General features: G+C 45.2%; 1 long non-coding RNA gene across 2 annotated transcripts; it reads left to right on the top strand.

Moving 5' to 3' along the window:
• The first annotated feature begins 5,575 nt into the window (after positions 1-5,575).
• Positions 5,576-11,083, top strand: LOC139356855 (uncharacterized). 2 transcript variants are annotated; one of them, XR_011609323.1, is made up of 3 exons: positions 5,576-5,694; positions 8,326-8,376; positions 10,891-11,083. It is a non-coding gene; the product is annotated as an uncharacterized lncRNA (long non-coding RNA). The 2 variants fall into 2 exon arrangements; XR_011609322.1 differs by lacking the exon at positions 5,576-5,694 and adding an exon at positions 5,782-5,892.
• The last annotated feature ends 1,150 nt before the right edge of the window (positions 11,084-12,233 follow it).

Here is a 12,233-nt window from a genome sequence, read left to right as displayed (position 1 = left end):
AAAACCTATAGAATGATGGGACATCCATGAAAGTCAATTGGATGTCATAGTACAGTGTAATTGAGGCAGATAAAAGGTGCTCTGAGGAGGGATGTCTAACCTGGACTGGAAAGGCTTCCTGGATGAGGTGACTCAGGCTGAATTTCAGAGGTACCATAAGAGTTAGCTAGACGAGTGCTGTCCAGTAGAATCTTCTGTAGTGATGGCAATGTTCTATGATCTACTTTTACAGTACCTACTAGCCAGGTGAGGTAACTGAGCACTTGAAATGTGGCTCATGCAACTGGGGAACTGAACTGTTCATTTTATTAAAGTTAAAATGTGTCTATATTGGCCAGAATAGATAGGCAAAGGGTGAGCGAAGGCTGTTACAGATAAAGGACAGAGAATGGAAGTGTGCAAGGGCACAGCACCTGGAAGGCATGAGGAGGCAGCCAGTGAGGGGCCAGAGGAAGGGGCCTGTGGGCCTGTGGTGGGGGATGGGATAGAGACGGGTCAGCAGCCAGCTCCTGAAAGTCCTGGTGTGTGAAGCTAAAGACTTTGAACTTCCCATTTTTCCTGAACTTCTTTTTTTTTTTTTCTTTAGTGATGGAGTCTTGCTCTGTCATCCAGGCTGGAGTATAGTGGTGCAATCACAGCTCACTGCAGCCTCAAACTCCTGGGCTCATGAAACCTGCCCGCCTCAGCCTCCCAAAGTGCTGGGATTACAGGTGTGAGCCACCAAGCCTGGCCCTAAGGTTTTAAGTAGAGAATTATAAAGTTACATTTGTGTTTTAGAAATATCACTGCAACAACAGTGTGGAGAATGGATTGTGGGAGAGACCGCGGGCCAGGGGAACAGCTTGAGGAGGCTGCTGAGAGCCGGAGCTGCTGAATGGCTGACAACAGAGCTAAGCAGGGGCAGTGGGAAAGAAAAGGTTGAGGGTCCCACTCTGATCTGACTCAGGACTTCTATTGCTGATCAGACCTACTGATGGGGGGAGAACACAGCTGGGACGAGACCCCACCCAGGTTCCTGGCCTAGAGGGCAGGTGGATGCCATGGCATGGAACTCCCAGGGAGGGGGATTGTGGGCAGAGTCACTAAGGGCATGTGTATTGAGTCATCAGAAGAGAGCACAGAATGGAGCCCTGGAGAAGGGAGACATTTAAAAGGTGGACCAAGAAAACAAGTCCACAAAGGATACAGAAAAAAAAAAAATCAGAGAGGCAAAAAGAAATCCAGAAGATGAGTGTCAGAGAGACAGGGTAGAGAGAGTTTCTAGGGAGGAGTAGTCAAGAGTGTCAAATGCCATATAAGCTTTAAAAGGGTGACAGTGAACTTAGCAATGAGGAGGCGAGGGTGGGGTGGGAACAAATTTAGTGGAGCACTGGGGGTCTTAACACGGATCTGGATTTGACAAATGAGACCTGTTTCTTCCTGAGATCATCTGCTCCCTGGAGACACAGGGCCCAGTGGCTTTGAAACATTTTTGAGTCACAAATGCCTATGACAGTCTAATGAAAGCTATGTCTCCTGTCTCCAGGAAACTTCACCCACAAATAAAATGTTGTGTTTCATTTCAAGGACCCCCTAAAGCTCATCCACGAACCCCCTGGTTTTAAAAAAGTCAAAATTACTTAGCTCCTACTTGCTGAGTTCTGGCTGCAGAGATCTGAATTCTAACCAAATCATCTGCTTCCTGGGAATCTAAATCTAGACAGAAATCTTCAATTCCTCCATCTCCTGGGGCCCTCTAGCCTCAGCTCCAGCCTGGTTCATTCACATTTCCAGGCTTATTGTCCTGCTTCCTGTCAATCAACTCTAAATCATTACACAAATTAACATCTCTAAAGCCCACCTCAGCAGCCTCTGCCTGGAGATGTGTAACTAGTGTTTCCCAGGGTCCTCAGCCTGGGGTACAAAGGGGTCACTACAGCAGTTATAGAACTGGGAGAACCACCTGCCACCCCTGCACAATGCCAGTGGGTGGAGCAGGGCTTTCCTCTGACATCTGAGGGCTTGTAGCCCAGGACCACGTGTCACTGTCCCTTCCCACCAAACATCTTGGTTCACAGACCTCTTTTGGCTCTTTCTTCTAGTTTTCGAACATACCTAGGTATAAATGAATTCGCTGAAGTTTCAAAGCTTGTTCCCATTTTAGGGGATACCCCCAGAAGAAAGGTAAAATCAATGTGTTTTTTCAGAAGAAAAGAGGGAGAATGGGTGGAGATACAGAAAGAAGGGAGGCAGACAGGCAGGCAGGAGGAAGGAAGGAAGGAAGGAAGGGAGGAAGGAAGGAAGGAAGGAAGGGAGGAAGGAAGGAAGGGAGGAAGGAAGGAAGGAAGGAAGGGAGGAAGGAAGGAAGGAAGGGAGGAAGGAAGGAAGGGAGGGAGGGAGGGAGGGAGGGAGGGAGGAGGGGTCATCTTGTTGCTAAATCTTGGATCTTAAATCAACCTTAGTTGTAAAACCTTTACAGAGTAAAGTTGCCAAAATCCCACTCACAATTCTGCTATTACCACAACTAATAATAATAATAACAGCCACAACCTCACATGTTACTGTTGTTTTTTTTTAAATAAAAAAAGCATACAGTTAAGGTGTACAATGAGATGTTTGATATACATACACATAGTGGAATGATTACTGCAGTCAAGCAAATTAACATATCCATCTCCTCACATAGTTATGGTGTGTGTGCATGCACACGCACATATGTGTGTGTGTGAGAGCACCTGAAATCTACTCTCAGCGAATTTCCAGTATCCAGCACAGTATTATTAAGTACAGTCATCATGCTGTGCATTAGCTCTCTAGACATTCGTCCTACATAACTACAACTTTGCACCCTTTGACCAATCTCTCCCCATTTCCCCACCTCCCTGCCCCTGGTAACCATGGTTCTCCTGCCTCCTGGACAGAGGAGAGTCCCCTAGCAGAACTAAAGTGAATGGCAATTCTAGCAAGCTTACACTTGGCTACTTTTCCTGAAAGCTTGGGAAAGCCAGCAAACTCCCCCATAAATCCACCCTAAACAAATTCACACATGAATTCCAGAATGCTATCTGTTACAACTTACAGTTGCGTCAATACAGGATGGAGCTCCCCAGACGGTGCTGGCTGTTGAGTGCTGCAGCGAGTGCGATATTGGCCCTTTAGATTTCACAGACACCCTCTCCAAGTACAAACACACACTCACACACACACAGACACATGCGCGCCTACTCCATCGCGGGCTGTGTGGTGTGTGCAGTCAGCAGCCGTGTGGAGAATGTGAAATCACACCTCGCTCTCCTTCCGAGGCAGTGAGATCTTTATTGGTTTGGGAACTGCAACAGTTTGCGTGCTGAGAGGGTGCAGGAGGTTTCCAAGCACCCCATGTGGAGTTTGGTGCTCTGGCACCGTTCACATGGTTCCCATTTTGCCAGATCCTTTCTAGAGGCTCCTTCCGCACAGCCTGGGGAAGGCCCTCAACAGAACATAATGTAAATCTGTGGCTCTTGTTAGTGTTCTTAAAGATAATACATAGGTTCGTTCAACATTTGACAGTTCACACAGATTATTTCTATTTCTTACCCTGTTTGCTACTCAAGAGGCACTAGGAGGGATCCCACACGGGAATTATTGACCCTGGTTTGTAGGGGAGGAAAGTAAAGTGCAGAGAAGTCAAATAACTTGCTCAAGGTCAAGTGCAAAGAAGTCAAATGACTTGCCCAAGGTATTAAGTGGCAAAGCTGAAACCAGAATCCGGGCTTCGAGATCAGGGGCCTTTCCCCTGACTCGCCCTTATCATAATCATAATCTTAAGCTATCTTTACATTTATTGGTAACTTTACAGCACAAAAAGTCACCTACAGAATTCCATATGGTGTTTCATTCTGCTCCTTGAATTAACACTAAGACTATGTAACATTTTCTATTTATTGCACACAGATCTTTATTGTCCTCTCAAGCCTAAGAATTAGGGAACTGTTAGCTAGAAATGAATTTGTGCTTTATGGCAACACTGATTGATAAAATACTGTTGGAGAGCAAGTGATGATGTCATCATGTGGCCTCAGGTTTCAGCTTCACTATTCTATTTGCATGACCTTGAGCAATTCTCTTTATATAAACAAGGGAAAAGTTACAATCAGTGGGCTCCAGAGACATGATCTTAGGTTAGAATTCCAGCTCCAACACTTACTAGCTGTGCCACCTTGGAGAAGATCCCCAACCACTCCTAGCCTCTATTTCCTCATTTGCGGAATGGGGATAATAGTAGTACTTTGTCATGGGGGGTGTGTATTAGTCTGCCAGGGTTGCCGTAACAAATACCATAACCTGGGCAACTTGAACAACAGGAATTGTCTCATAGTTCTGGAGGCTGGAAGACTAAGATCAAGGTGTCAGCAGGGTTGGTTCCTTCCAGGGACCTTCTCCTTGGCTTGCAGATGACCATGTTCTCACCATGTCCTTGTGGGGGCTTTCCAATGCATGCACATCCTCGGTGCCTGTGTGTGTGCAAATTTCCTCTTATAAACACCAGTTGGATTGGATTAGGACCCACCCTAAAGGCCTCAACTTAACTCAGTTACCTCCTTAAGGGCTCCCATCTCCAAATACAGCCACATTCTGGGGGTGCTGGGGGTTAGGGCTTCAACATATGAGTTTCCAGGGGCAGGGGAACATAATTTTGTCCATAGTAGACTATGAGAATTAAATGAAATATTTTGTTTAAGTCACATAGCACAGTGCTCTAGAGCCATCAGCTGCTATGACCTCTGATGCTTATCGGTGTAACGGAGATAATAATACCTCTCCCATGGGATTGTTATGACAATCGATGCCAATGTGCTTCATAACCTACACATCACCTTAACAGGATGAATACTAGGTGCTGGGGTGGGGGTGGTGAACTGAACTGGTCACTTGATCTGGGAATTACCAGGCTATTCTATGGGTGGCTTCAAGAGTATTCTTGCTGGGTTGCAGCTGCTCCCCAAGTCCCAGGTGAAGAGAGTTTGGGGCCAGGGTAACGGCTCTCTTGGTTCTGGGTGAAGTGGCATGGACAGTGGGTTAAGACTGGTTCAGATGGAAGGAAACACAATGATGCTCTCCATGCAGGGATCCTGAACTCAGGTGGAAGCACTCCAGACAGGAACCTGAATGTCTCCAGTTAGTTACCAGCTGGAAGCTGGTTATTCTAGAATAAAGCCCCAGGGTGCACAGAAAGGACATCATCGCCCCCTTGGGACTACAGGATTATTAGGTTAAACTACATGAACTTGCCAATATTTCCACAACTAGCAATTTCATGTGATTTAACTGAATATTAAGCTCCACTTCGTGAATTCATGCATCTGTGCCATTTTATTCTTTGACTGATCCCCATAATTCAGTGATTCACTGGTTCAGTCTTTCATTCTGCAAACATTTACTGTCGTCTGATACATGGGCTGTTGTGCTTTGAGTTAAGGAGCAAAGCCGCCCCTCTTCTTCCTGCTTAAGTTCCGGACGCTTTGAAAGAGACGTGAGGTCAGGCAGATGGAAGCGGAAATGCTGGCTTTGTTACCAATAAGATTGGCTCTGGAGAGCATGCGCAGACAATGGGCTTCTTGATGTTGACCACCAGGATTGGGCAGACCACCAGGATTGGGCAGACCCCCACCCAGCCACAAGGGGCGCTAGAAAGCTGCCGCCCCCGCCTTCACTGCCAGGGCCACCCAGGCACAGGTTCTCTGCTGAGACAGCTTCCAAAAAGAAGGGGGAAGAGTTTAAGCTACAAACCTGCTTTCTCTCCTAAATTGGGGTGCGGGGGGAGGGGCGGAAAGGGAGATCAGAGTGACTAGAGGCCAATTCAGGGCAAGAGTGTCCCTTGCCACCCTACCACTTGGAAACTAAACCAGAGAGAAAGAAGTTTCCCCACAAACAGTAATGGCAGCCGCCACCCCACCCCTCCCCGCACCAAATCCCACTTACTGAAAGTGGGTGTGTGCACGGGAGACTTTAGGAAAGGTTTTGGGGTAATGGAAATAGATTTACATTCCGGCAAAGCTAACACATTATAATTAGTTACTAGAAATCATTTTCTTAATAGGCTGGTGTGTAGCTCTGTTGTTCCTCGCTCCTTTCTCCCCCTTCCTCTGTATCTCCCTCTCTTCTCTCTTCTTTACCTCTTAAGGGCATCCTCACTCCCCATTTTACTATATAGAACACTCTGATTCTCTTCAAACTTACCCCTCAGTTTTAGTTGAGATATTTCTTTGCGTATTTCTTCTCCCTCCAGAGCACATATCTCTTTCTGTTATATAGAAGAAGCTACTTTAAGAGTACATAAATAATTCTTTAAATCCTCAAAACCCCAAACTTACTTATGATCTTATTATCCCATCCTTTCTGCCACAAAATAAAAACCTAAAGAATAAATCTCAGTTATGCTAATATTTGACAGACGTGGAATCTCCCCAAAAATGTCTTTTTCAAAATACAATTATTCTAAATACTAACCCAGTGAAGCTTAGTGTTCAAAAACACAGCACTAACAATCTCTGCTCTCCAAAATTAATGTTAATAAATTAAGCTTTGCAATATATAAATTAGTTCCAACCTGAGTCACTAATTTTCATTTTCCCTCTTCCACTCAAATTAAGAAAAAGTGAGAGAGAATTAAGAAATTAAAGAGAAATATCCAATACCTCTTTCTCCGGAAAGAATGAGTTCCTTTCTAGTAATCAGCTTTTAGGAATTACAGCTCCTTTCTCAGTGATTAATCATATACCTGACAAATCTAAAGAGAAATGTAAACTGGAGGAAAACTACATTTTGATACCAGTCTAAAGGGATATTTCAAACATGGGATCAATAACACATTTCTGCTAGATGACCATCTTTAATACTATCAGGACAATCAAATGTGAAACTGGGAGGTATTTTAGAAACCATCAGTTGCGCCCTCCTTGTTAAGCACTAGTTCAAATGGTTTTATGCAGGGAGTCCGAGTAGAGCAGGAACTAGAACCCAGGTCTCAGCTCCCAGCACTGTGTCTTCCCTTCTCATGCCTGCTGTCAGGTTCTACTTTAAACGTCACAAAAACATCAGAGCAGAAACTGGGGTTTTCATCTTCCTTATGACTGATAATAATGAAATTCTACCCAGTAAAACAAAAGGACAGTTAGGAAACAAAGTATTTGGAACGGATGAATTTGGAATCTTGATGCTATTCCTCCCACCTATCCTATCCAAGAAGCCACTAACTTTCCTCGCTAGAGTTCTCCCCAACATAGCCATCACGACCCTTCTGATGAACAGAGCGCCTCTGGACTGAGGGCCTCCTGCCTCCTATTAGTGCATCCTTCCAGCCGGCCCACCAGGCCACCTTGCTTAATGCATGACCAGATGTGCATCTGCTCTAGGGGAGCATGGTTTACACTTCTCTAGTGAAAGGTTCACACTTGCTTAACAAAGAGAAGGAACTCCACCCTCACTTTCGGCACTCTTGGCTAAGACAGGGGCTATTTCTGACCTTTGCACCAGAGATAATATGCTTACTTAACTCCTTACTGAAACATAAGAACGGGAATAAAAAGCATGATAGGGCATGCATGACCCAAACTTCTTTAGTTGTCTTAATTGATGTCCAATTCTAATGCCCTTAAAATCAACTTTAACTCATTCTATGAGCTCATTCATGTATTTGCAGTCAGAAGTATAACATGTATGGAGTGGAAATGAAACCCAATGACCACATTATGGGTTGATCTGCTAATAGCCTAAGTTATCCGAATGCCATTAGATGCATTCCATTCAACTAAGGAATCAGGGTCAGATGTTGTATTTTCTTTTCATGTTAGAGGGGGGAAATAAAAGCAGCATAAGGAAGGGTATTTTTCCAAGGCAACCCCCACAGAGCAGGAGCAGAAAAGTTCATGTGGGAACCCCAGAGTTCTGGTCCCAATCCAGTCTTCTTGAGCAAAGAGAATTTTCATTCCTACTGAGGGTCCCCAGACATTGGCTCTGCTCTTATCATGGCTAGGTAACGAGGGGCAAGGGGATGAAGGAGGATGTCACAGACAGTTGTCAAAGGCATAGGGAGTTATGCTTTGGGAGAAAACACCTTGTGATATGGTTTGGCTCTGTGTCCCCATGCAAATCTCATGTTGGATTGTAATCCCAATACTGGAAGAGGGAACTGGTGGGAGGTGACTGGATCATGGGCGTGGATTTCCCCCTTGCTGTTCTCGTGATAGTGAGTGAATTCTCACAAGATCTGGTTGTTTGAAAGTGTGCAGCACTTCCCCCTTGCTCTCTTTCTTCCTCCTGCTCCCACCATGTAAGACGAGTTTGCTTTCCCTTTGCTTTCCACAGTAAGTTTCCTGAGGCCTCCCCAGCCATGCTTCCTGTACAGCCTGTGGAACTGTGAGTCAATTAACTTAAATCTATTTTCTTTCTAAATTACCCAGTCTCAGGTAGTTCTCTTTTTTTTTTTTTTTTTTTTTTTTTTTTTTTTTTTTTGAGACAGAGTCTAGTTCTGTTGACCAGGCTGGAGTTCAGTGGCATAATCTAGGTTGACTGCAACGTCCGCCTTCCAGGGTCAAGCGATTCTCCTGCCTCAGCTTCCCAAGTAGATGGGATTATAGGCATTTGCCACCACACCTGGCTAATTTTTTTGTATTTTTAGTAGAGATGGGGTTTCACCATGTTGGCCAGGCTGATTTTGAACTCCTGACCTCAAGTGATCCACCCACCTCAGCTTCCCAAAGCGCTGGGATTACAGGCATGAGCCACCATGCCCAACCACCATGTAGTTTTTTTTTTTTTTTTTTTTTTTTTTGGGACGGAGTTTCGCTTTTGTTGCCCAGGCTGGAGTGCAATGGCACGACCTCAGCTCACCGAAACCTCCGCCTCCCAGGTTCAAACGATTCTCCTGCCTCAGCCTCCCTAGTAGCTGGGATTACAGGCACGTGCATCACGCCCGGCTAGTTTTGTATTTTTAGTAGAGATGGGGTTTCTCCATGTTGGTCAGGCTGGTCTCCAACTCCCAACCTCAGGTGATTCGCCCACCTTGGCCTCCCAAAGTGCTGGGATTACAGGCATGAGCCACCACGCCTGGCCTTTCGTAGTTCTTTATAGCCATGAGAAAACAGACTAATATACCTTGACTTCGCTGAGGCATAAACTTAACGGTAGGAAACCATTATTTCAGTGACAAAGCTTTGTTCAGTTGACTTTGTCTCTTAATTATCTGCATGCAAATGCATTTGTCAAGTTTCCTGAGGTGGGATTGATAACAATAAACTTGCATTTCTGCACATATTTTAATTCTGAAGGTAGAAGCAACACAAGGAAGGAACTGTAGGCAGCCCTGTGCTCATCCTGGCTGCTGCTCGTTGGGTGTGGATTTTGACTCCACATCTATGCAGAACCTGGAGGCTCACTCAGCCACATTGAGCTACCGGGCTGTACCAGGGCTCTGGGGCCCCAAGGTTCCATAGGCTAAGGCAGGGTTCCTGGAATGTCTTGGCCTAAATGCTCCACATCTTGGGAAGACACCCTTCATCATCATCTCCAAAAAGCAGAGTCAGTCTGATTTCCGCTCCCCTCCACAGGTGTTCCACACCCCCAAGCATGGGTGTAATCATGGGGTTTCTGCCTCCAAGCCACCTCCTGGCATACTTAGCAAGACACCAAAAATCCCTGGTCCTTGAGCCCCCATCTTTTCCCCCAAGTATGAGATGGCCCCAGCTCCTTCAGCAGCCACAAGGATTTTCTATCCATGTCACTCAGGCTGCCTTTCTTGTAGGAGATTTTCCAGGGCAGGATCCACCTATGCCCAGAGACAGGCCTGTGCTTCTGGGCTTGGATGAGCTAACCTCTACATAAACTCAGCTCCTTTTAGAACTCCCTAAGACATCTTCGATCCTTTCATTCTGTCAGGGAATTTAAAAGATGTTCTTCAAGAGACTGGGCTACATAATATTTCAAGGCCTCCACTACAAACTGGGGCTCTTTGGGGCTCACCTGCAAACTGTACTCTAGTAGTCTGCTCGGATATTCCAGAGTTTCCTGGTTGAATATACAGGATATTGCGATCCTTATTACAGGGAGCCAAGGACAGAACCTTAAGGAATACCAGCATTTAAAGGCTAGGCTAGGGCCAGGAATCCACACAGGAGACTGGGAAGAAACACCAGACAGAACACATTGTTTGTCTGTTCACATCTGCCCCTCCACACCAGGGTGAGAGAGCACCTCCCTAGGCGGACCAGGAAATTGACTAGAAAATTGTTACAGCAATGGCCTTCAACTTGTTAACTCTTCTCTGTATTCACACCCTTGGTTAGTTCCCTGCCACACTGACTTGAGGCTTGTCCATATGACTTGCTTTGGCCAAAGTTACAGTAAAGGAAAGATGTCCTGGCTAGCCTGCTGGATCATGAGAGGCACATGGTTCATTCTCCCCAACTGACAGTCAGTTGATCCCCTGAGATGTATGAACAAAGTCATTCTAGATCATCTAGACAACCTACCTTACCTGACTGCGGTTGCAGGAGTAAGCTCAGCCTAACAACTCAGACCAGAAGAACCACACAGAGCAACTTGCTTTGCATTGATAGATAATAACTCATATACTGACCAGGCAAAATTCAGATTAGGAAATCCTGAGTGTGATAGTTAATTTTATAAGTCAACTTGACTAGGCCATGGGGTGCCCAGACATTTGGTCAAACATTATTCTGGGTATGTGTGTGTGAGGGTGTTTCTGGAAGAGAGGAACATTTGAATCAGAGACTGAGTTAACCAGATTGCACCCCCTAATCTGGGTGGGCCTCATCCTATCCATTGAAGGCCGGAATAGAACAAAAAGGCCAAGTAAGAGGGAACTTCTGCCTGACTCCCTGAGTGGAACATTGGTCTTCTTCTTCCCCTCAGGCTGGAACTTACCATTGGCTCTCCTGGTCCTCAGGCCTTCGGAGTCAGATTGGAACCACACCATCGGCTTTCCAGGGTCCCCAGCTTGCCAACTGCAGACCTCAGGATCAGCCTCAAAATTGCATAAGCCAATTCCTTATCCAAATATTAGTATATACATATATGTATATATAATTTCTTACAATAAATTTAAGTAAACTTCACATGTATAATACTTCTGTCTTCTATTGGTTTTGTTTTTGTGGAGAACCCTGATGAATACACAAAGTTTCCTGATAATTGGCATTCTCTGCTCAGGGGCTGGTCCTCTGGTTTTCTGTAGTATGCCTAGCTCTTCCCCTCCCCTGAGACGGCTGAGACAGTCCGCAGGTGGGACTTGAGCCTTCCAGACTCCTTTGTCCTAATTGCAATCAGCAGTGACTTCTCACTCACTGGTACCACCCATTAGCCCCTCTGCTGCTTCTCCTCTGCTGTGGGAGCATAGCTGTCACTCTGGAAACACAGTCCCTGGGCTGCAGAGGGAAGAAGGCCCAAAGGAGGAAGGCTGGCTTTTATTTCTGCTGCATAGGACCATTCTTTTCTCTCTTCCCTCCCTCCCCTCGCCCCCAGAACTGAATCCAAAATAAATGAACAGACTCCCCGATTCCTGAGCTTTAATGGAACTAATGAGCTGATCACAGAGTCCCAATGCTGTGACTGCTTCCATTCTGGCTAGCGTTAGATTGCATTACTATTTTCATTTGTTTTCATTATTATTAGCTTTTAGCAATGAAATGGAGTTAAAATTATTACAGTTTGTAACATGCTTTTTGTACTAATAATTCAAGTACTTTTGAGTAGGAGCTGAGAGCATTAATTTGTCAATCACTCCTGCTTTGTATCTAGTCCTACTTTAAATAGACTAAACAAAAGAAATGAACACTATATATTTCCCCAAGGGATAGAACTTGTAAACATTCAGATATGTTAGGCTTTCATGAAATTATAAACCATAATTCCAAGGTATATTGCACAAATAATAGGGTATTTCAAAATCAGTGCAGCTGACACACAAAAGCTTCAACTCTGGTTCAGATAATAACATGGGGCAGCCATCTGTGCTCAGAGTTTACTTGCCTAGTCAGGAGCCAAGGTGAAGGTGAATAAATGCAAACATTTTTGGAGGTTGAGCAGAAGGTCCTCAAGAAGCCCTGAGTCAGAGGCCTATGTGTGCATTAAAGAAAACGAGAGCCTTTCCAGCTTCCAATCCCAGTCATTTGGAGGCAGCATTACAAAAACAACAACAAAATGAGGATAGCCTGAACTATCACTAAGAAATGTCACATTAATTCTGCTAGGAATGT

Source organism: Macaca nemestrina, chromosome 1, assembly GCF_043159975.1.
Source record: "Macaca nemestrina isolate mMacNem1 chromosome 1, mMacNem.hap1, whole genome shotgun sequence".
Classification (NCBI taxonomy): Eukaryota; Metazoa; Chordata; class Mammalia; order Primates; family Cercopithecidae; genus Macaca; species Macaca nemestrina.
The sequence above is the reverse complement of the archived record's forward strand: the minus strand, read 5'-3'. Positions and strand labels throughout refer to the sequence as shown.